This window comes from Anser cygnoides, chromosome 3 (assembly GCF_040182565.1).
Source record: "Anser cygnoides isolate HZ-2024a breed goose chromosome 3, Taihu_goose_T2T_genome, whole genome shotgun sequence".
In the NCBI taxonomy this organism is placed as follows: Eukaryota; Metazoa; Chordata; class Aves; order Anseriformes; family Anatidae; genus Anser; species Anser cygnoides.
This window is the reverse complement of record NC_089875.1, coordinates 2,693,666-2,717,840: the sequence shown is the minus strand read 5'-3', so window position 1 is coordinate 2,717,840 and position 24,175 is coordinate 2,693,666. Positions and strand designations below refer to the sequence as shown.

The window sequence follows — 24,175 nt, the reverse complement described above, 5'->3', positions numbered from 1 at the left end:
TCATAGCAGGCCACGTACTGCTTTGGGCATACCTGTGCTGGACATTGGTAGAACAGCTCTTAAATATCAGGTTAACAGAATAACACAACATACTGTTATTGCACGTGCATAGATCAACACTCTTCTTGTTGCTATTTCTTCCTTGTAATTCATCTCCCATCATACATGGGGCTCTTTTGCATGTATTTTTTTAGTGGGTGGAACTGAATGCAAATATTTTTACATTGCACTGCAGAAATGGGGAGCAACATCGAGATTTTTCTGAACTTGTCACTTAAAGACACTGCTCTGCTCTCTGTATGCTTTTTTTAGTGGTGTGTCCTGAAAGGTTTTATAACAGGACATATCACTGCCTGTTCCTGTCCAATTCAGTTGATATTCTGTAGTGAAGAAGAGCTTCATGATGCAAAGTTGCAAGTTCTTGCAAACTGCTTTAAACTTCCCTATGCATGACAGTTTATGACACTGAAACAGGAGTTTTGGTGGGAATTCTGCATGAGAGGGGGGTGGGGAGGATGTAGATTTTATTGTGGCAGATGAGTTGTCAAGCATACTCTTTTCCTGTTGTGTATAAGCATGTAATTTCTCCATGGGGTAAGTCTCTTTAGAGGAATTGTAAATTAAAAACAATGTGATCCTTAGTGCTACATTTTATGAAAACTAAGTCTTATTTTTGTCTATTTTTCCTTTAAATTTTAGATTGTACTGTAAAACTTCTGAAAAGCATAAGGTAGAACTGAGGTGTCAATTACAAAAAGGTAAACATTGTCTTCAGTAAAAGCCTTCATCTGTTCCATTTCACTCTTCTTTCAGTGTAAATGTAGATTGGATGTTTTGTCCCTCCAGCCCTTAACTGAGATCTCTGAAAGTTATTCATGCAACAAATTCTTTTTGCTTGAAAGCAAATTGCAAACAAAGTTTCTTTAGAGTGTTAAAATTTCCATTTATGGTTTTTCTCTTGCAAGATTGAAGCTACAGGTCATCGTGACACAGCATACAAATACTGTATTATTCTTACTGAAGTTAAGGAGATACGGAATATTTTTGACATTTTCCAGAATAGCTGTGGCTGTGCTGTCTGAAAGATCAAATCTGGATGGGAGCTGCAGTGCCATAAGATGAGTAGGAAGGAGTACAGTCACAGATCTTGTTTTGTGCAGTTTTAATAATTTACAGAAAGTCTTTGACGTCTCATCTGCTGATTTGGGAGCAGATGCATATTTTTCCAGTCCCAGACAACACCTTTGTACTTAATTACTCAGCATTATTACCACTGTAGATTATAAAGCTAGAGTACCCAGTTTCTCTATGTGGTGCCACCTAAGGCACATCTCGTATTTGTAGGATGTGTTGCTTTTATTTTGGAAGGCAAGTTCTTGAGAAAAAAATCTTCATGGTGATCTTTGACTGTACTGATTAATACCACCTCTGTGATCTCATACTGTGGAAAGCTGGGGTGAGATTTGTTTACTGCTAATCATTCGTAAACTCAACGTACAAAAAAAAAAAAAAGCCAACTGATTTGTTAAAGAAATAACTAGTATGTTAGCATTTGCTTTCAGCTGTGATTTGCTGTTGGTCATTTTGTTAGACAATAGTTCGTCTGTCTTAAACGCATGTAATGAATATTTTATGTGACTAGGAAGAAGGAGGAGAGGTGATTGTCCCACACTACAGCATTGGTATTTAGAGCTCAATGCTGCAAGATCAGAAATTCATAGTTGAAAATGAATTCCCTGTAAAGATGGCTGCGTGCCTTACTGGAGCTGTTTCCATACGATATGAGCTTTGCTGTTCTGCTGTGAGCACTGGTGCCTCCCAGAAGTGAGGCAAGGGGTGGCAGCAGCAGCTGCCTCTGTGGTGCTGCTGATCACGCAGGTAGCAGGATCCTGCCTGATGTTGCCTCGTGTTCTGTATCCCAAGTCACTGGAACAGACTGGGAGAGGGTCTTGCTCTATCTACAGCCTGCAACCTGCACACCCAGGCTCTTTGATTCATTTAAAAACACAGCTGCTTGCAAAAACAAACAAACAAACCAAACCTCTTCTTTATTCCTCATGTAACTTGAAATAAAGGCAAGAGTCATTGGGAGTGGAGGGAGAGAGTGGAGCAGATCCTGTGGTACTGCTACTGGAAGGTAGGTGAGGGACTAGAAACAGGATGGCAATGGGAGGGAAAGGGTTGTGATGTGAACTCCGGCAGTCTCAGCTTCGCTGCTGCTCGGTTGCAGCCAGTTTAAGAAATAAAGTGCAAACTGTGTGCGGTAACAAGTTGTAACTCTGCATACAGCGAATAAGACTGGGGCACACGTGCTTCTTATAGGGAGGGAGGCATTGCTTTGTACAAGTATCAGGTTTGCAGATCGTTGTGTAGAAGGCACCAGCTTTATAATATATAGCATTATATCCAGCAGTAGGTCTCAATGTACTTTGCAGAGGAGACCACCTCCTTTCCTCCCCACACACCTGCTTTCTGCCAACAGAGCAAAGGTGCTGTGGCAGTAACTTGCCAAAGCTGCCCTGACCCAGGAGCTACTCTGTGCGTGTTGGATCCTAGAGCAGGGCTGCTCTTCTCTGCCAGTCTGCACCGAGCTGTGCCAAAATGTGCTCTGTAGGACAGCTTCAGACACTTTATTATGAAACCAGACACTGGAGGGATTTTCTGTTTACCCTTATGCACAACTAGTGCCCCCTACCAATAACAGAACAGAGGAGTGAGAGAATTTGTATACTAGTACGAATGAACAGGTGAGATGAAGGGAGATGCTTTGAGACTGTCAAAGCAATGGTTGTAGGGACCTGAGGCTGGGTATCAAGACCATTGTGTCTTACTGTGTTATGACATCCAAAGTTGGAACTACTGCTCAGTTAAAATATCCCCATCCTCTCTTGCCCACTGGGGCTTTCAGTATCTAATTGCTCGTTTTGTTTGAAAAAATCAGGCACGTCCCCAAAGGCCTCTGCCTTCCCTCTACTTGCAGGATTCCCATGGGTAGCAGGGAGGGCTGAGCTGTGCGCAGTGATGCGCTCATCCTGCAAGTGCCCTGATGCGCACAGGGAGTGAGGCATGCTGGGGATATGGGGCAGAGAAGAGCGGGGTGGATGAACTGCAAGCTGTTTTAAGAGGAGCATTGCCATGAAAACCACCTCCTTTCCTCCATGCATGCAGAGGTATGTTGGACGCTTACCTCTTGTGAAGCAAAGCTCCTATCTCAAACTCTCGATGCCAGAGTGCCTCCGAGGCCCGTGGGGCTGCACCTCCAGAAAGTCAGCGCTGCCCAGGCAGGTCTGCTTCCATCTGTGCTGCTGAGGAGCTGGCCTCCAGTGTGGAAATCTGATCTCAGGGCCTGGTGTGAGAGGGAGCACCTCTGGTGTCTTGTCAGGCCTGCCCTGGTCCCTGCTGAGGAAGAAAGCACCTCCAGGCTTCATGGGAGTGGGGACCTATGCTCTGTTCCCCAGGATGCACACTTACACAGCAGTGTTAGTGAACAGTATACCCATAGTTCTTCAGGCAGATTGCCAGCTCCTATTTTGTTCTTAAATGTTAGAAGGTGATTAGTGCTTGTGGACTGGTGTCTGATGGGTTCAGGCTTGTGAATGCGCCTGAGAATTCTTTGAATTCTCCTGGGGTTCATTCTATCTACCTGCACAGTACTATATGCTGTCTTTGTGTTATGCCTTTCTGAATTGGTTCAGAAGCTTTTAAATGACTGGTCACTTTTCCTTGTTGGGGTTTGAGGCTTATTCTCTTTTTTCCATCAAAGACAATTTTGGCAAAGTAACCGATGTTTCTTTCCGCAAAACTCAATAACGCTTGCATTTTTCTAATGTTGTAAGGCATGCTTCCTTCATTTTAACTTGATTTTCTTCTTTGTTACCAACATCATGTAGAACATGACAAATCAGGCTGAAAGCGTGATTTATTTTTCAAGTGCTGTGATTATCCTTTGCTGTCTGTTCGCTGAGTCTTGAGAGTTCCCCCTTGTATATCCCCTCTCAGCTGGGAGTCTGAGAGGAGCGTTCCAGCAGAACCTCTGGTTCTTGCATGCAGATCTTGTTCGTGTGCTGGACTGACAAACGTGCACAACTTTTGCAGAGAATCGCTCATTTTGAAATCTATTTGTTGGTCTCTGTTCCCTATTTATGAAATGGAGATCTCGTGCCTTTCCTCACGCTAGGGACAGGCAGCCTTTTGGAAGGATAAGGAAAGGGTGTTTCTAATCACTGCTTGCTTCATGCTAATGCTCCTTTCAGGTGTTGATAATGATACAGCAATAGCTTTGAACCATCCTTCTGTTGACTGTGACCTTCTGAGTTTCCTTATTGCATTGTGCAGTTGGTTTATTGCTTTTAAAGGTACAAGGGGAAAACAAGAGGCCAGAACTCACTGTTTTTTAAAGTCTCAGATTGCTCTGGGAACAGAGCAAAGCACTTTGGTGACTGACATTTACAGTAAGCCCCAATGCACACGTCTTAACATTCTCCCAGCTCAGAGTAGGTGTAAATGAGGGAGGCATGACAAATGTGAGTTAATTTGGTCTGTTGGCACCCTTCTACGATCTACATGAAAACTGTTATGAAATCTGGTTGAATTTATATTAAAAAGGGGAGCTGTGGATGTAAATTTGGAGAGTCTGTGTGGAAATTCAAGACCTGTGCGTTCCTTTTATAAGCATCACACTATTTATGGGTCGTCCTTGGGAAGACTCTGAAAGTGAATAATAATTGCTCACTGTTTCTGTATAATGGTGGAATGTTTAATCTCCTTTATACATTGCATGTTATGTCATTGGAGGAAATCTTTCAGAAAGCTAGCATTTTAGATAAATTCATGGTAAGGAGGGGACAAAACTGTAATTAGTTAGCGTTGACTTAATTGTTCTGGAGTGTGATAGGGGTTCAGGTGGGAACTTCAGTCACTGCTGCTTGAAATGAGGTTAGGCATTTCTTCTGGAGAAGAATAAAGCTTGCAAGATTGGATATTTAGCATCAAGATTTTCATTATCTGGGAAGAGACAAGGATATTATGTAAAAGTGAATCTGCGGAGGAGAATAAACTGGCTAGTCTGCTTCCATTGTGAAATGCAGAGATGTTTTTAAATGGAGGAAACAGAAAATGAGTTTTTTTCAGGGTGGAGGTTGCTGAGAATAGTGGAGGATGGCAGAGGCGATTTTATTGTGTTCCAGCTTAATGATGCAGTGCAGGAAAGGTAGTGCTGAATCAGAGCTCCGCCGTAATCATTCATCGGGGTCAGGAGAAGGGTATTCTTTGCAGTGGGAACACGCTGTGCCCAAGCTCCAGGGGAGATGTTACGGGCCGACATGTGAGTGTATCTCCAGGACAATGCTGCATAAGAAGTGGCAAGGAGGGATAAACAATTTGCTGCCCTTGGCACTTGGGTTCCTGCTGAAAGGGATTTGAAAGAGACAATTTCACTGCACAAAGGTCTGTCATCCTGCTGCAACGTGTTTACTTTGCCACACTGACAAAAGCATGTCAATAAAGATGCTGAAGCAATGTGTAGGCTATTCCCAGTTTCCAGAAATCCCAGACAGTGTATAGTTCAGAGCAAGCACTGTAGTTCTCAGTAAATTTCATGAACTGGAGATCTAGACTGTGAGCATGTGAGCTGTGGCATCACACCTGGCCTGCTGCAGGACCTCGATGGTGTTCGTCACCCTTAACAGGGGGAGGGGAGGAAGGGACACGAACAAGGTAAGTTCAAGTGTAGTAGCAATAGCTAGGTAAACTACACTGCTAAATCTTACACTGAGTGAAAAACAGCTGAAAAATCCTGTACATACTGAATTTAGGGGCCTAGAAAAAGGAGACCAAGCTGGCTCTGACAACAAATGCTCTGTGACCTCAAGCGAGCCTCAGTGTACACAAGAAATTGAAAATCTCTGAACAGTGATCCAAACATTTTTGTAAAGAGATTTCTTTAGGTGGTTGTACTTAGCCTTAGTGATTCCTGTGGAGCTCTCAGCAAAGGAAAAATGTAGGATTTAGCAGTGCTCTATTTTGAGGAAACCTAACTCCGGCAAAATAACAGAGCTTTGCTCTCTAAAGCATCACCCATGGAGAGTGACCAGATCAACCAAGGAAATGATGTGAGAAATCAAGAGGCTTGCTGCCATTTGCAGGAGAAAGCATTTGGCGATTCTTTTCTTTGGTAAAATTTCTCCCAAGTTAAAGTTTAGAAAAATAAAGGACTTGCTCCTATTACTTAAATTCCAGGCTGTGATCTGAAAGCCTGTGCTAGTCCAGAACAGTGTTTGCCAGCTGATTTTGTGGCGTTATCTACCTCACTTTGTAATATGATTTTTACACAGCAGTAATGGAACATCTGAGGAGGGTGAGCTGAGTACAGCAAAGGGCCGTGGCATCTTGCGGAGCTTCCCCTGCCTGTTGTACAGAGAGGGAGATCTGGGGAAGGGTCTGCTGCCAGCCCTCTGCCCCTGCATATTAACCTGGGTGCAGTGATTTGGGCACTGCTGTACTGATTCTGTATTTGTATTTCAGGGGAGAGTAGGTGGGCACACAAGTACTTTTGGAGTGAGGGACCGTAACCTATCCAAGCACCATGGCCTCCTGTTCCAAGTCGTACAGCCCCCCTCTCCACCCATAAAGCCCTGTGGAGCAGTACGCGTGCTCCGAGCTGGGAAACGTGGGGTCAAAACTCCTCAGAAGGATCAGGAATTTGAACCTGGACTTCCCATTGCTCTGAAGAATGGGAGCAGAGAACGTGAGAAGTGGTCCTGGGCACTACGTGCCTTCTCACTGACTAATACTTCCCTGTCATGGCAGTGTGCAGCAGCACCATAGTAGTGTGTTATGGGCAAAAGGCATTATTTACCCTGCTTTTACTACCTGCCGGCACGATATTATACTGCAGTGTTAACAACAGAAACACACGATGGAATTGACTTCAGCACCACCTGGCAGCTAGTTTTTTGACCGCAAGACAGATATGCCAAAGTTGAAGCTCCCGTGGCCACAAGGAATACTTAAGAGAAGCTTACTGAATAGCTTGCTTAAATCTTTACAGCATCCTAAATACACATGAGGAGAGAAGGCTGATAAAGTACAATAGGTCATGGCTAAAAAGCAGCTCTCTCTGCACCATGTAAAATTCTTAAAATCAATCAAAAAGCCTTTATAAGAATTTTTCCCATGTCAGGAATGAAAGGCTATGCTGAAGCCTGTCAGGAAGCAAGCTGCAGGGCTCTGAATCAGATGCATCCAAGGAATAATAATAGCATGTAGGAACTCTGGGGAAATAAAGAAGTATGGTAATTCAGACCTCAGAGGAATAAGAAAGGAGGGAGGGTGTGTGTGGAAAATGTGGAAAAATAGAAAAAGAAGACATTTACCAGTAGTTCTACATCCTTGGCATTGAGGGACATATTTTTCCAGGCAATGTCATACAGATGATAAATTTTTGCTTTGCAAATTGCTCTAGAGACCATTGTCCCTTTAAACAGAAATCCCATTCCAGGCATTTGCTTCCACGTAAGTACAGCCTGTGCAAATGAGGAAATCTTTGCTTTTATTAGTGAAAGCTGGGAGTCTGTTTTGTAATCAGAACAAATGCAGGAGGGAATCCTTAATGCTCACTACACCGGTTATTTCGTACAGCACTTTCTCTGTTACCAAAATATCCACGTGTGACCTTTTTCTGAGTCTTGGGAGAGGGCCGAGCTATCTGCTCAGTGATGTTGGGAAAAGATATCCCAGAGGGAAGGTCGCGTGTGGTCACTTCAGGGTGTGGGACACAGTTCTGCTTCTGCGGTAGGTTCCTAATAGGACTTTAGGCAGGTTAATTGGTACTCTGATTGACTAACCCCAATGCCAGCCAGCAGTGATAAAGCCACTTTTCTCACAAGGGTACTATAACGGCTAATGCTTTCTGAAGTGTTTAGATATGATAAAGGTGAGGAGTAGCAAAGAAAATAGATGCTTGCTGGTTTGAAATTCGTAGTGTGCAGTCTGTGCTTATTTAGCTGTGGTAAATGAGCTGCAGCATATAATAAAGAAGACTGAAGACTAGATCTCTTTCATTATTAAAGTTGTGTTTCTGGCTTTTTCCCCCATCCTTCTAATATGCTGTTGTTATGGCAACAGTGTTTCTATCAAGAGATTCATATGAACTACTAAACCCTTGCACTTTTACCTGTTTTGGCAGTCTCAAGGTACTTAAATGCATATGTTCTTGAGTTTGTTTTTTCAAACCAGAGGGAATTTCGTCATAGATTTTGAGCAGAACTTTGCCTACTCAAAGAGGGCTTTGACAAAATCATAATTTCTACTGTTAAGTACCGGTTTTTGACATAACTTATAACAAAATGGAATTTCATCTTTCCTTTTATATCCTAGGGTCGGACAAAGAGGCCTCCACAGCAGCCTCCTTGCAACTTTTGATTGCCATGGATGAGTGGAACTGGTATCGAGTTCACGTGTAACTTACTGCCGAGGACTGTATTTCCATTTCCTTCTGCACACCAAATTTGAGCTCCTGCATTCCTCTAACAAGAGCCTCTGAAGGGAGGAGATGCCTCCTATCACAGGACGTGCAGCCACACACACAGGTATTAGTGCTAACTGTTTGCCCCCATAATAAACAACAACAACCCAGTGGCGCTCTGGCAGGGTCATGAAATAGCCACGAGGAGCCCTGAAACAACGGGTGGCAGTAAAGGATTATTGGGTCTCTAACCAGAAAGAAGTCCACCAGAAGGTGGGTGATATTAAAAGATTCCAGATGGGAGAACACAGAAAAGACAGCTTTCTGATATGCTCTTGTGAATCCTAACCATGGTGTTTCACTGATGAATGAAAGGTATAATTATTTAGAGGGGGAGGGTGTTTGCTGTTTTATTCAGAGTGATATTTCTGTAGTTGGACACGTTAGCTCATGTTGCTTTAGGAGACACTTTTAGAGCAGGTACAGTAGAAGCTTATGCACAGTTCTGTTGTTGAAGTGATCACAGTGTTCAGTTTTTTTCTTGATTGTGCCTTCAATCTTGGCTTTTATTGCCGTTAACACACCAGTGACTTTATTTCCTTCCTGTAAAAATGGCAAGAAAACACCACATGAAGAAACATGGATTATAAGCCAACCAAAACTTGACATATCTTGATAACACTTTATACTAAGCTGTGCCTTTGTAACTTGCTTCTTATATTTGTGGAACATTTCTTGAAGTGGATTTCCTTGAAACAAAGATATGATGACCCCAGAAGACTGGGATATGAAATCTTAATCTTTCTACTAATAAATTGTCTGCTACAACAATTAATCTTGGGGCAGTCTTATGTCTTGGGCCATATCTGCTTCTACAGTGTGGAAAATATAAAGTATGTCCTGATGTTTGATAATGTTTATTTTTATGATATTTGCCTTAGTGTAAATCTTAATGAAAGGATAATCTTGGGCTGCCTTCATTGCACATCACTTGAAACAGTTTGAAAACATAGTTCTGGGCATGCTAAAAGATTCAGGAATCTGTTGGATTTTGGAGAAGATATGGGGACACGTTGATATTTGCATGAAAAAAAAAAAGCTATTACTTGAAGCAAAGGCATCTGAAGATCTTTTACCTACACTTGGTTTCATGAGCTGTGTAATTTTTAGTCTTTACATTGGCTGTTGCAGACAGCAAGCTGTTCTAGCACTGATCTCTCAGTAGCCAGCTACTATGTGACTTCTGTGCCTCATTTCAACCTGTAGGAAAACCTCTATAAAGAAACTTGTTGTTTGTCTGTCGTTCTTAGATTTTATCTCTATATACTAGAAGTTTGGTGAGCTAGCAGTGAAGGAGTAGGTGGAAACAACAATGTTCAATGCAAAATTTGGTGTAAATATTCCAAATATGTAATATTTATCAAGCATCTGCCGGATCACTCTGAGGAAAGGTGATCAGCATGGAAGGATGATTGCTGTGGGAGAAGATGAGCTGGTTCATCTGGATGGTGTTTCTAATTCTTAGTGTGCTCTCTTTCTGAGGTATTTTGCACTCAGGTGCTTGCACAGTAGGCTGTTTACCTGATGGGTTACTTCCTTTTTTTTTTTTTTTTTTGCTTCTTTGCCTCCCACCTCTCTGTCTCCACTGAGATGTCACGCTTCCTTCTGCAACTTCAAAGTCTGTGCGTTGTGCTCCTCCACATACCAGTGAAAACCTCTCATCACAGTGCCCTCAAATACATTAAATGTGCAAATGGGGAAAGACAGGAAGGTGGAGAAGGGACATGAGAGTCCGTTCTTCTCTCCTTCCCATTCAATCATCATTGGTCTGTCTGCTAGCTGCATAGAAATGCCACCAGGCAAATTCTGTCTCCACATAATGATGCCCTCTTTGAGCAGATATGAACAAGTTTTGCCAAGCTTTCACATCTTTTTAACTAGTTCTTCTGAATTTTTTTGTTGGTTAAGCTAAACCCCATTTATATACAAGAGAATATAAAAATCATAACCTGCTGTGTTTTTTCTTAATGGTCTCTTTACCAATTGTACAGTGACATTAGAAAATCTTGATACTAGGCAATAAGCAGTTGCCAAAAAAGAACTAAGGCTTTTTTTAACCAATTAAATATAGTTCTGTCATTAGTGGTGTTCATCATTCATAGAGGCATTCAATAGCTGACCCAGTTGGTTTGCATTGCAAATTAATTTAATTTTCCATTGATGGGCTCTAAATGTATAACAAGCTATATTATTCATATGTAAATATTCTTTTGATTAAATCCATCTTCATTTGCTAATGCCCTAAAATGCTTTGATGTTTATTCTTCTGCAAGCTTATAGACCAGGATTTCAGTCATGCTCCATTTTTTCAGTGGTTTGTCTGCTTCTACAGAATCTGTTATTTTTCACTCATTAAAAATGACTATTGCAACACTTCCTGCAACTAACTAGGAAAAGTGTTTCCCTGTGCATCAGAATTCATCATCTATTTGATCAAAAATGCTGTTTTGGTGGATTTTTGAGTTAATTGGAACACTTTTTCAAAAACATTTTTTTTCTAGGTTAAAGCTGAGATGGAGATAAGAGCTGCTGAATTCTGGCAAGAGAGCTTTTTCACGTTCTTAGACACTGTTCCCAAGCCTCTCATTAGTGTGCTGGCAGTTTTATAGCCAGGAGGTAGCCTCCTCCCAAAAGAAAACTGGGAATTCTGTCTGAAATTATAGTGCTAGTTTTATGTCTATAGCTAGTGATTATAAAGACAAACTTTGATGTTAAGCAGTGCAGGTGACTTAGGGGCTAATTGTCATCAGTTCTTAAAAAGTCTTTTAATTTTCTATTATCTTCAGGACCTAATCTTTAAAAATTTGCCTGAAGAATGTGAATGCTCATAAATAGGTTTCCTGATACAGCAATGTTCCTGTAGGCCATGTTACCTACAACCAAGCTGCAGCGTAGATGCCCGTCATATCACTAATGATAAAAGGACTGAGCAAATCCATTTTTACCTTCAGCGTCTACTGCCATCTGACCCTCTGTCTCAATCAAGATGACTGGTTCACCTAGGATCTAGTGGCAACCTGCTGCAAACAGACATGTATCTCAGCTATCCATGGCTAAAAGACATGCATGCTTTTGTGTAATAGACCACCAGAAGGCATAAAGGCTAAGAATATAACACTTCTGATCTTAGAAGAAACTCACCCTGATTTACATCCATGTAATGGAGAACAAAATCAGACTCCGAATGTCTTAGGAGACATTATCCAATTAGAGAAAAGGTCAGGTTTGCACATTTACTGTCTATAACAGTATATCTCTTCCTCAGTTACTGTTGGTCAGACCTGTGTGTAAAATGCAAATGAGTGTGTGGGGGAGTGGGAGAGAATGTCATCTCTTGGAGCAAATTTCAGCAAGAATAGCAAGTTTCCTCAGAATATATTCAGAGCAATATTGTCCGTTAGTCACTTACACCTATTGCTTTTCCAGCTGCCTTTCTTTTCTTACTTGCATCTCCTAAACTTCGTTTTTCCTTGTGCATAATTGTTGGAAGGATAACATCAGGCTATCAGTAATGCCTTGCTGAATAGACATTTAATCAGAATTAACCCGTAGTTCCAGAAGAGGAAGCCATGAATGTACCATCTTCTGTCTGAGATGGGCATACCTACGCGGTAATGGATGCAGAGTTAAGAGACAATTACAAAGGCACAAGGAACACACTTTAGAAGTTATTAACTCTCCAAGTCCTCTCTTACAGAGAAACAGGTAGAACAATTTTTCAGATTCCTGAAGACGATTCCTTTCTAGCTCAAGCTCTTCACAGGGAAGAATTGGGTGTAGAGTCCTAGTTGCAAAAAATAAAAAATAAAAAAATAAAAAAAATAGTATTTTAAGTTCTGTGACATGAATTATATTAGTACAACTCAGACTTTAAAAAAAAAAAAAAAAAACACTTGTATTTTTTAACTTAAGAGACTGGGGAGAGTAATGGCAAATGAAACTAGCTCTTCCACAGCAGTGTAATTTTGGAGCTGTGACTAGGACTCCTGAGAGAAAAGGCACAAAGCTAGCAGAGTGTCCCCTCTGCTGCTAGCGCTACCCAGCAGCTACATCTGGGTACATCTACAAAACTCCTTTAGGCAGAGCAAGCGTGGGAAATCTCAGTCCCAGGGCCCTGCAAACTCGGCACAAAGCTTCCAGCCTGTTACTAGCAATGGCAAAACAATATCACGGGACTAGTTGGTTGCATACTATGTTGTGAATATCTCCTGCACAAATCAAACAGGCAAGCAGTGAATATCATGCTGCTGTAAAGTTTTTTTGCTCTGAAATCTTTTTAGATGTAATAAGACCAGATTTTTTTTTAGTTCTTTTCTTGTTTGTGATGACTGGCTCTGCTGAACTGGACAATTGTTCAAAAACTATTTTGAGTAACATTTGCTCGTATAAGTGAAAACACCTATGGGAGGGTAATTTTTATTATTTCCACGGTGATTCTATAACCTAGTAGTTTAAATCTGTAAAACATTAATTTTCACTGTGGTGTCATTGTTGATGATTACTCATCTGATCAGCAGGGGTTCCTGAAACAAGCATGTTCTGAAGAAAAATCATTGATCAGAGAAATGAAAGCAGTTTATGTAACACACTCGGCAAGTGCTTATCCAGTATGCGTGGTCTGAGGAGCCGCAGGCAGCTGACAATAGAAGGTGACGTGCGTAGGTGTGGCAGTGTGCGACTGGGCTGGTGGCTTGGGAATTGCGTGCGTTCGTACCAGCTTTCTGCATTTGCTGCTGGGTCTCTTCTGAAAAGGCATCTACACTGAAAAGTGTGAGAAGTATTCAAGTTATTCTGACAATTTCGTGTCTGTCACACTTTTTTTTTTTTAATTATTGATTGCATACACAAAATAAGGCGTTGACTTTCTTCTTCCTCTCAGTCTGCGGTGTGTTGATATGATCAGGAAAACCTACTGATATCTGCAACATCAGTAGTTAGTAAGATTTCTTTTTTTGTCTTACTACAGGGTTTCAGAAGACTAAATCTGTTATTCTACTGTCCCCCTACTTACATACACTCTAAGAGAAAATATCCCGGTATCAATTCCTGTTAGGAAAAGTGAGCGAGTGAGTACCATAGGCTAGAAAGACCACTTTCATATATATATGTATATATATATATATTTTTTTTTTGGCTAACTCTGTACCCTCAGTGACTGATTTTCCTTAGAAAAAGAAGTGACTAGGACTCTAATATTTCTAAGCCTTTCACAGCACTTTCAAAATATTGGGAATGGGGAATGTCAGAAGCTGCCATTTTATTTCTGGGAAATATTCAGCGTTAAACTTCTAAGTTATGTAAGTGTTTTTAAGGAACGTTATTCTTACCAAATGCCCTTAAGAGGGCGCTTGTTCACCACCACATTTGTTTTAAGCATCTTCTGTTACAATAGTGAATTTAAAAACAATGTTCTGCTGCACCAGTTTAACATTTGAATGAAACGTTTTTGGGCCAGTTATGGTTACTGACATCAGCAGATGTTAAGTATACAACATTATTGCATTAAGTAGGCTTAATTTGGATAAACATTTAGTCAATTTACAGGAGTGTAATTTACACCTGAAACAGCAGGTTCAAAGTAGTTCCACATCTCATAGAAGAAATAGTTTTTCCTTAGCTGGATTCTGGTTTGGTTTGCATTTTTCTTTGGCTCTACTTTTGCTTTTCTGTCACAGTCATTGGCAGCAGTAAACTTCCATGCTTCATCCTCTGCAGCCATCTTACTATGAGTGAAGCATCACGTATCTGTAGGTGCAGATATGTGGTTATAGTAGGATACAGAACAAAATCAGATAACAAAAATGAGGCTATCAAATGCTTATATTTTTAAGCCAACTGAAAAGGCATTATGTTCTATTTTCTTAGAATCTTTCTGATTAAAAAGTCATTTCATAAAGTGCTTGTTTCTAATGGTCATTGCAGCTTGACGGATGTGCCAGTGGCATTATTCTGTCATGTTTACAGCATCTTCATTTTCAGTTTTGCTAAATTAGCTAAGGAATATTTTTATGCTAAGGAATGTTTATTCATCTTGATGCTCTTCACGTAAAGGACAGCTGCTAGGATATGGTAGGGGAATCTTGCTCAGCAGAGAGCAACCTGCTGCCTATGGACAATGCTGGACACTTCAATATTAGCTCTTACCCCTTTAACATAGTGTAAAGCAGTACTGCATAGATGGGATGTGACAAATCTCCCTACGCTGGATTACTTATGTATGAATCTGACTCCAGCTTCATAATCCCTCCCATCTTTGTAGTTTCTGTAGCTGTCTGCTGGGAGTGTGAAACCCGAATGCCTGAAAGAAGAAGGCAAACTCCAGAATATGAATGTCCTGCATTTAGAAAGAAAGGGTTGGCTGTGTGTATTAATGCAAAGCTGTAGGGAATTGATCTCTGCTTTATCTGTATTGCTTCTAAATTAATGCTTTTTTACAAATAAAATAATATTTGCCCATAGATCTGTTAGTCTAGATCTCTGTCGTGGCTCAGTGCTTAATGTCACACAGCATTGGAAAATGAAAGTGGTTGGGGAAAACTTGGCATCAGTGTAACTGGATTATGGCACGTAACACTAGCTGTGATTTCAAAATAAGTCCATACGTAATATTCCTATCACATCAGTGAACACAAAGTTCACATGTAGCATTGTCTGCCTGTCTGGAATGAAAGGAGGGCTGTTCTCCCCCTGCATCTCCTTCAGATTTGACATTTTTGGTGAACTTGAAACGGTTACAGAGCACTTCCTCATATTGTTTAACTGGAGACAGCTAAACTCTATCAACAGAGCTGAGCTTTTCCCTGCCAGTTTAAGATCTGACCCTCTGCTTCAATTTTAAACCTCTCGTTTTCCATCGATAATTAATTCCTTTCATATGAACCTGAAGGAGTCAGAACAGCAGCTTATGCATAAACATGAAGGTTATGTATAGGCCACAGAGTAAATAACCAGATAATCACCTTGCAGATTTAGTTTGCAACAACACGAAGTCTTCTAGTGATAGATAACCAAACTTTGTTAATTTATAAAGGCATCGCTGGCTATTTTTTTGAAATGTGCTGAATGGGTGGGCTCCCGTAAAACCTTGTGGTCATGCAGTTTTACAAGCAAAGGCAGAGCTCTGTTACTTCTAGGCTGCAATGGAAGTGGATTGTTAATACTTCTCCAGAAGTGAAATTCAGTCGGTACATTTGTTTCTTCATCACAGACGTCTGTGTGGTATTCTTCAGCTGAAACCAGCTAATTTATTCCAGTGCTGTATAGCAGGGATCTGTCTCCAAGGCTTTGTAATTGCTTTCCATTTCTTGTTAGCCTTTGTTTAATATTCATCTAGACAGAGACTGCAGATACTGAGAAGCACATATCTCTAGCATAACGTTTAATTTTCTTATCACTATACGGGGTATAGATTCTGATACTGGAATAAGATGATCTTTTAGGAGATTAAGAAATATTACTTTGCCCCTATATCACCAGGTAAAGCTGACTCTCATGAAATAAGCACTACCTCTCATGTCTGAGGTTAATTGAGGAAGACATTTAATTACTTTTCCATAAACCTGCAGGACTTCTGTGCCTTTTTTAAGCCCTTGATCAGTTTATTGCTACAAAATAATTCAAAGCTGATGAGAGCATTTTTTATTAAAATGAAAGTATCTGTTTTAATATATAAAACAAACTTTATTGCATCTTTTTTAACTTGGTAAAGAGAGGCTCCTAGGGGTTTAAAAGCATATGGAAATGTTTTGATGGGTTTATATTTTAGAAGAGTTGATTCTGGAGTTTCAGCACTAAGCAACTTCTCCTGTCCTTGTCTGTGTTTTGTTCTTAGTGCTGGGGAGACCTTTTGTCTTCTGGGTGACCTACAGGTGGCACTGGGTGAAATGATAATGTAGTAGGGACTTGGTGAACGATTGTGACAGAGCTGCTCCCTTCCTGCTACAGGGAACATTAGGAATTTGGGAAACTACCAGATTCCAGGTTTAGGAAATCAGCTTAGGAAACCATGGGTTTACTTGGTGCACTGACACCACCTGTTTACAGCAGAGAAATTCATTTGCTGGCTAAGTGATTGTCATGGGGAATGTTTAAAGCCACTGCCCATGTGCCACAGCAGGAAAGTACAAATTAAAACCTGTTTCCAAGGGTGGCAGTGGGGACCCCTTGCCCTGGGGGGCTCAGAGCCACTGTCCTGAGACCTTCTCAACTGTTTAGTGGATTTCGCTGTTCTCACTGCTGACATTGGAATTTCCTGTGTTGCTCTCAGGGCAGGTTTAGGGGGACTGTTTCAACCAAAAGGACCCTGCAGTTCACAAGTGCAATCCCTTCTAAAGGGAGAATAGGCTGGCTGTATTGTAGGGTCTCACAGTCAGTACAAAATAGTCCAGGCAGTGATTCTCCTGAAAAAAAACTGTCATAATTACCATTACCAAGCATGAACTCCCATCACAACTCTAACTGCTGTTAGACTATTTTCTATTTTAGCTGCATGTGTCGTTAAAAAGGCATAACCGACACCTTCTTAAGCAGGCTGACTGAAACCAGTGTCTGAGCCTGACCTTCCGGATCTCATGTTGCGTGTCTTGCATGAGAGCTACTTCACCCGTACAAGAGGTTGTCTGCAAAACTCTGGAGTAATACACATTTCAGCTTATGCAGGTTTGCTTTTTGAAGATTGTTTATGGTGAAGAGTTTAGCAATACAGAGCGTAAGTAAATAACGTAATGATACTAATAATGGAGTTGCTCAGACATTGATTACAGCTTCATTAAGCAAGATTACTCACTGTGATCTCTGCACTACAAATTAGGTTTTGATAATTTGACCTATTCTCTATTTTAATTTAGTGAATTAGAAAAATAAATTGCCAGAGCAGAACACTTATAAAAGAAAAATATTTTTCTAACACTTTGTAAAATATTTATTTAAAATGATAAAAATTACCCTCACGTCTCTGGTTTATTCATCACAGACAAGCTCATGTAAACTATTTTTAAAGGGGAATATTTTTATATTAAAAGCCCCAGGAGCATTGCTTATTTCTTTTCTTTCACTTTAAATTCCCAAGTGATAAGAGATCTTTCCAAATAACAGTTCTTTTTTAATGAAATACTTAACAAGTAATGCTTTAATGCAATAATTTTTTTTGCCAATTTTTATTCTATGAATGTCAGATTTTTGCAACACAGTCTAGTAGTCAGCTCTGGAGTCATTTCTGAGGAGCTCTGTGCTTTTTAGAGATCTGTTTGCACACAGAATCGAAGATGCCAGATCTTCTGTAACAGCAAATGCAGTTTTAAAGTGGAATTTGCCAGCATGTGATACATTAACCTCAGAATGAATGAAGGGCTTTTGCTTTAAACATAGACCAAAACGTGAACGATGTATTCCTAGTTTCTAAACTTTTGTCGCCTGCAACGTAATCCAGAAGAGTGACCCAAAAGTTGACATCAGCTAAACAGTGCAGAATCACAGCAGTAACTGCTGTGCTTCTACTAAAACAGATGGAATGAAGGTTGTGTCCATCCTCCGTGAGATTCTGTGCATAGGTGGTGTGAAGGAATGAGTTATAAGCATCAGGCTTTGTTACGGTAACTGGACAAGCACTCTCCAGGGCTCACTTTACAAAATATGCTTTTTGTTTATTTGTTTTTGCAAACGCTGGAGCTGATTTTTGAAGTGCCTCTGAGAAAACTTCATTAGAGTTGGAAAACTCCATTTTTGGTGTTATCCAAGTGTCAGCTTCTCTAGTGTAGTTCAGCTTCTTAAGGAGTTCATCTGAATAAGGTATTTTGACATGAGTCTGAAAGGTTTACTGGAATTGTCTTTACAATAAGTTAAAACATGTTGGTTAACAGCTACCATTAACTCTGAAGAGGGTTGCTTAAAATGGATCTTGATTCATGGAAGGCTATTGTACCATTTAGAACTTCTGTAATTCTCTCAAGTTACAGTCTTAATTTTAGGCTTCTTTAGCGCTCGTGCTAGATCATATCCATTCTCTGTCCTCCTTTCTCATAATAAAGGAAATCTTTGGGATTGTGACAACAAAAATTTATATAGGATTCTTTTCCTTCCAAATGGGATACACATTTCTTAATATTAAACTATGAATCCAGTTCATGTTTAATTGTTGTGTAGACAAAACTATCAATCTTCAATTATATAATTGACTATATTATTATGAAATTTTAGAGTTATAGGGAGAAAATATGGCACAAGGTAGGAATTCAATCCTGAATCTCAGTTTTTTTTTCCCATTCCTCCCAACCCTGCTTATTAAATACATGGCCTTCAATAACTTGTAGAAATTTAACTTATTTTTGTTATGCTTAGTTAGACTTGTTTTAACATAGCTCTCTGCTGCTAATTGTCTTTCCAGAAAGCAGCCAAAAACACCATATTGTCTCAGTGAGAGTAGATTCATAGTGTCAGTCAAATGCCCCCACTCTGAGCTGGTCTTTATTTATAGTATATATCTGTTTTTCCATTGTATCAGCTCTCAGTATGTCAGCTGAGTATCAAATTGCTGAATTAATAGAAAAACTGTAGTAAAAAATACTAGCACAAAGGTGATAAACACCTCCACACAAATTACCCTCAGCACTAATCACTTAGGCTTTGTGAGAAACAGCACACTGAAATGTTCCTGAAATAATCGTACTCTGCCTTCAGCTTTTTAAAAATAGCCCCCCAAACATGCATAAACATCAGATGCTGTGAAACAGACCTCCCCTGCTAACTGTTTGTATTCTAATTAACAGATCTATGCAGTTAAGTCACTTGAATGCCTGTTAGTATTATGTGTATTGTTTATAAATGCGTGTTGTCAGATGTATTGATAAACCTTTTTCTCAGATTATCAGCACTTCTTTTTTTCATCTGCTATGACAGAAGTGGAAGTTTGCATTATTATTACTGTTAGATTTGTTACAACAGACTGAGCTGTAAGGTTCCAGGGCAAATACATCACTTAACGATGACTGGCGGTGTGCCTGCTCTACAGACACCAGAACAGGGAATCCTTGAGCAGGTTCACTGATCTTTTTCACAGCTGCAATCCTCTGAACATGCAAACCAGAGTGATGGTCTTTATCGTTCCTCTTCCCTCTTGCAGAAGTACATTTCACAAGAACTGAGCAACTCGGCATGGCTGAAGCATATGGATGGGGTCCATGCATGGTGGCTAAAGGATGAATGAAAGATGCTTGAGTCTCCCTTCCTTGGGCTTGGCATGGGCAACCAGGCAAAGCTGGCTTCCTGCGTTACACCAGCAACGGTGACTTTTCTTCTAGAGAATGTCTGAGCCAGAGGCATGGTAGCAAGAGCGATGGAGTCAGCATCATCTCAGCACTGGTGGTTTTTCACCATAGTTATGTTTACAGTGCCTTTTATCTGCCCTGCATGTTATGGGAGGTTCCTTTTGTTTAGGCCCACAGGCTACAATTGGAGTTTGCCCAAGTTTTGAGCTTTTCCTTGCAAGAAACAAGTTGAAATTCTTACATTGTCTGTCATCTCTGAGAACTTGATCTTGAAATCAACCACAAAGTACTGCAAGATATGAACTGAAAAACCTAGTCTGCACTGACAAGTAGTTTATATGACCTTTCATATTTAGAACAGATTTATGTTAACCATGACCATCTCTGTCTCCCAGAATCTCTGATTTACATAAAAACTTTTTCTTCCTTCTCTTTTAAGCCAAGTTCATACTTACTCAAGACCATTTTTTCTGAGTTTTTCAACCTTATGCTGCATGTAGTCGTGTGGTGAGATGTCTATTTATACATTTCTGTGTGTAATAGGATTCTTCAGCTTAACCTCTGTACTGTGACAAATCTGGCCCTTGTGCTTAGTCTCCTCAATGTCGCTACGTTCAAATCTGATCAGCTAATGGGTGGTTTGATGCATGCAGTGGTGCAGAAGATTTCAGTTATTGAAGTTAAGCCAAACTAGCACAAAAAGCATTATTAACGACTTCTGAGTCCTTCACATCAGTCTGTAATAGGCTGCCTGAAGTCACCTTGTTCTCCCAGAAGATGTGAGCCAAGACCTGTTCCTTTCTCGTATTCTCCAGTAGTAGAATGGGCTGAAGGTTGCAAACCTAGCCCAGGTGTGCTGTTCTCAGAACCGTACTGTGGGGGCCGTGGATGTGAGGTGCCCAAAACTCCTGTAGCATGCTCATCTCTCATTCCTTTGCTGTCAGGAGGTGGCTGTCAGTCTCTTTTGCGATGCTGACATCCACCTCCCGGGAACCAGTGTCACACTGCTCAACCTCCTCCCCTCATGCCTTGTCACTGAACAGCCATCCCGGTAAAGGCTTTCAATCACTGTCAGTCAGGCTTGGATTCAGAGGTGAAAGCCTCTGCTCTCTTGATTTATTTATATAACAGCAGCAGCAGGGATGAAATGAGGACCTGCTCTTCCATTTGCCTTTCTCACAGCTTCTTGCAGCTCAGCAGCAGTTGATGGGATATGGACTAACCGTTCTCATCCCAGCTCCTCCCTGGGGCAGTGCCTCAGGGGCTGCTCTTCCTGTGCTGCTGCTGCAGCCAGCCATAACAGCAGCGAGTCCCTGACATGCCCAACAAGTGATGTCTTCCCCCATTCAAAACTGACGTAAGGAGCTGTCAAGAAGAAGCCACTTTGCAGCATTCTGTTATATGAGTCTGCATTTTATCAGTCCAGCAAAACTACAGGGCTCAGTCTTTGAAAGGCACCGAGTAGTGTTTGTTTACCTGTTTGCCTCTGTGCGGACACACAGATGCCCATTTACTAAAGGCAAGAGACATCCCATGTAACAACTCAACTGGACAAAAGTAGCATTGTTCTCCTCTGTCACCTGAAAATCCATACTGGGAGAATAAGCTACTGTTAACCCATGTTGTTCTGTGTAGCTGCCAGAACCAGAGACCAGACACAGAGTATGTATTTCTTTACTTGAGCTCTAGGCTAATGTCTATCAAAAGATATTCTTTATTTTTAGGTAATGTAATGGATTGCATGAGCTCTCTCACATCATTCTTTTTAGCTTGCATTATTTAGAAGTGCTGAATTAGTAGGAATATCCCTACAAAACCATTTATTTTGATTAAGTTTTTAAGTTGATGTATTTCTGTCAGTAAAATGTACATTTTTTTTAACTTGTTTTCTAGAAGTGGCTACACCAGCCCACCAACACTTTAAAAGTCAGCCTGTATTTGACTGTCACATAACAGGACCTACCTCTAAGAACTGAAATGATGCAAATGCTTTGCTTACGAGCTAATCAGAACTGCAGCAGACAATGTTTAAAAATGACATTTATTATGACGTTTTGCTAAACAGCAGATGTGTTTTTGCTCAAGCATGTAAATGTCAAGGAGCAGAGCACCTAGCAACGAGTTTGCAAGATATTTTCAGCATGCAGAGAAGGTTCATGGAGCCAGTTGGCAGACATACATTCTTCAGTGCTCAATAACCATCCCAGCTCTAGCCCCAGGTAGCTAAGCTGTCTTCCCTACGTTTTGTTTAATTAGCAGTCCACCTAGGAAATATTACCGCAGCATGATAGAAGAGGTATGCTTCTACAAGATATTTTCTAGCTAGCCCAGGTCTCTGAAACCACTGTACAGACCTTCTATGGAGGGAGGGTGGTGGGTTAACAACCTTTCAATATTAAATCCTCATATCATAAGACGAATGAAAGTTTGGTGGCGGTCTGGTCCATTCTTCTCTCCACATGCAGGATCCATGTCCATCATGACAAGAGTTTCTTTCCATTGTTCCACACACACACAAAAAAATTATAAAATACAACAAAAATTTTCCTGCAATAGACATCCTGTGTTTTCTCTGAGCAATCAGTCAGAAGAATTGCTGCCCTTTTTGGTAGGGAGACTTGTGCTTCTTTTCTTAACTAGCCTGAATTTTCCTTTGTGTAGATTTAAGCCTGAACATTTTGTCCTATATTCATTGTGGGCATGGAGAGCACAGAAGGCTGCAAGAACTGCTGTTGTGGTCCAGAGCAAAGGTCTGTTTAACACAGCAATCTGACTCCAACAGCAGTCACAGCAAGGTGCCTGAGAAGGAGTAAGAAAAGGATAAGCATACGTGATGCTGTCATCATACAAAAGCATGGCCAGATCCATTTTGGCTCACAGGATTTTCCGAGACAGTTGTGGTTTCTTTATTTTGTAAATTGCAGTGGATTGTTCTTCCAAGTTCTCAGTTTGATTCTTTCTCTTATTGTGACTGATTTTTGATATTTGAATGCTTTTACATCTCATGTCCTTCTTCAGATGACTCTTCTGCAGACTCAACATAATTTCTTCTTCTCTAATAGGTCATATCTTCTAGACTTCTTATCATTTTCTAATTGACCTATGCCTTTTTTTAATGACACTGGCCATATTACAGCAGCCCAGCCTTCATCCATGCTGAATATATACCTTCTTTATGTTCCACTTGTTTCTTATTGCTCTCATTATTAACATGCTGTGTTTTCTGGGAAGCATGGTCTGTTATGGAAAGCCTAATTGGAATTTTTGGCTGTGATCTAAACAGAATCTGTGATTTGCTTTTGAAGAAGCTTCCGTTCTAATTAAACTAAATGGACACAAAGGCATTCACTCCTCAGATGACTAGGTTTGAAATCTGTAACCATGGAGAATATTTATACATCTCCCTCTGCATCTGAGACCCATTCTCACAGAGGTTATTGTCAGCGACCCTGATAAAGCTGGCAGTAGCCTTAACTTATGCTTTAAATGACCTTTCCTTTTGGACTAGGCAGAAGGTTTTCCTTGGCCACAAATTCCAGCCTGCCCCTGCAGGTTTGAAATTGATATTGTTCCTTCTTTTGTTTCAAAAAAAGAAAAAAATAATAATAAAAATTAAAAAGCTTGTTCTTTCCAACCCTGCTGTAAAGTAAGTGGAGTGCTCTCTATAAGTGGCATGTCCAGCACAGAAGTATCACTGTATGAGTACGTTGCAATGCACTTAGTGTTGTGGCTAAGACAGTAAGAAGGAGGCAATCTATGATAATCCATCTCCCCTTCACTTTTTTTTAATATATCATAGATTCATAGAATCATAGAATATCCTGAGTTGGAAGGGACCCTTAAGGATCATCAAGTCCAACTCTTGACACCGCACAGGTCTACCCAAAAGTTCAGACCATGTGACTAAGTGCACTAAATATTTCTTTGTGTTGGACCTCATGGCCGCAGCTCCCTCACGAGGGGAGCGGAGGGGCAGGCGCTGAGCTCTGCTCTCTGGGGACAGCGACAGGACCCGAGGGAACGGCATGGGGCTGGGACAGGGGAGGGTCAGGCTGGGGGTTAGGGAAAGGTTCTGCACCCAGAGGGGGGTCGGGCACTGGGACAGGCTCCCCAGGGCAGTGGGCACAGCACTGAGCCTGTCAGAGTTCAAGAAGCATTTGGACAATGCTCTCAGACATAAGGTCTGATTTTGGGGTGGTCCTGTGTGGAGCCAGGAGTTGGGCTCGATGATTCTTGTGGGTCCCTTCCAACTCAGGATACTCTAGGATTCTAGATACACTTGAGTTATCTGAGGGCTTAAGTTGCAAATCATACTTGTTCGTGGACAGTAGCCAAGAACAGATTTCAAGGGGAAATTCAAATGACTGCAGCATCATTTGAAGAAATGTCT

General features: G+C 40.9%; 1 protein-coding gene across 1 annotated transcript in view; it reads left to right on the top strand.

Moving 5' to 3' along the window:
* OTOR (otoraplin) overlaps positions 1-24,175 on the top strand; it is a 132,406-nt gene that overhangs the window by 50,118 nt on the left and 58,113 nt on the right. The window contains exon 6 of the mRNA XM_066993411.1: positions 8,377-8,588. The gene's annotated coding sequence lies outside the window, so the exon portion shown is untranslated. The remainder of the gene's footprint in view (positions 1-8,376; positions 8,589-24,175) is intronic.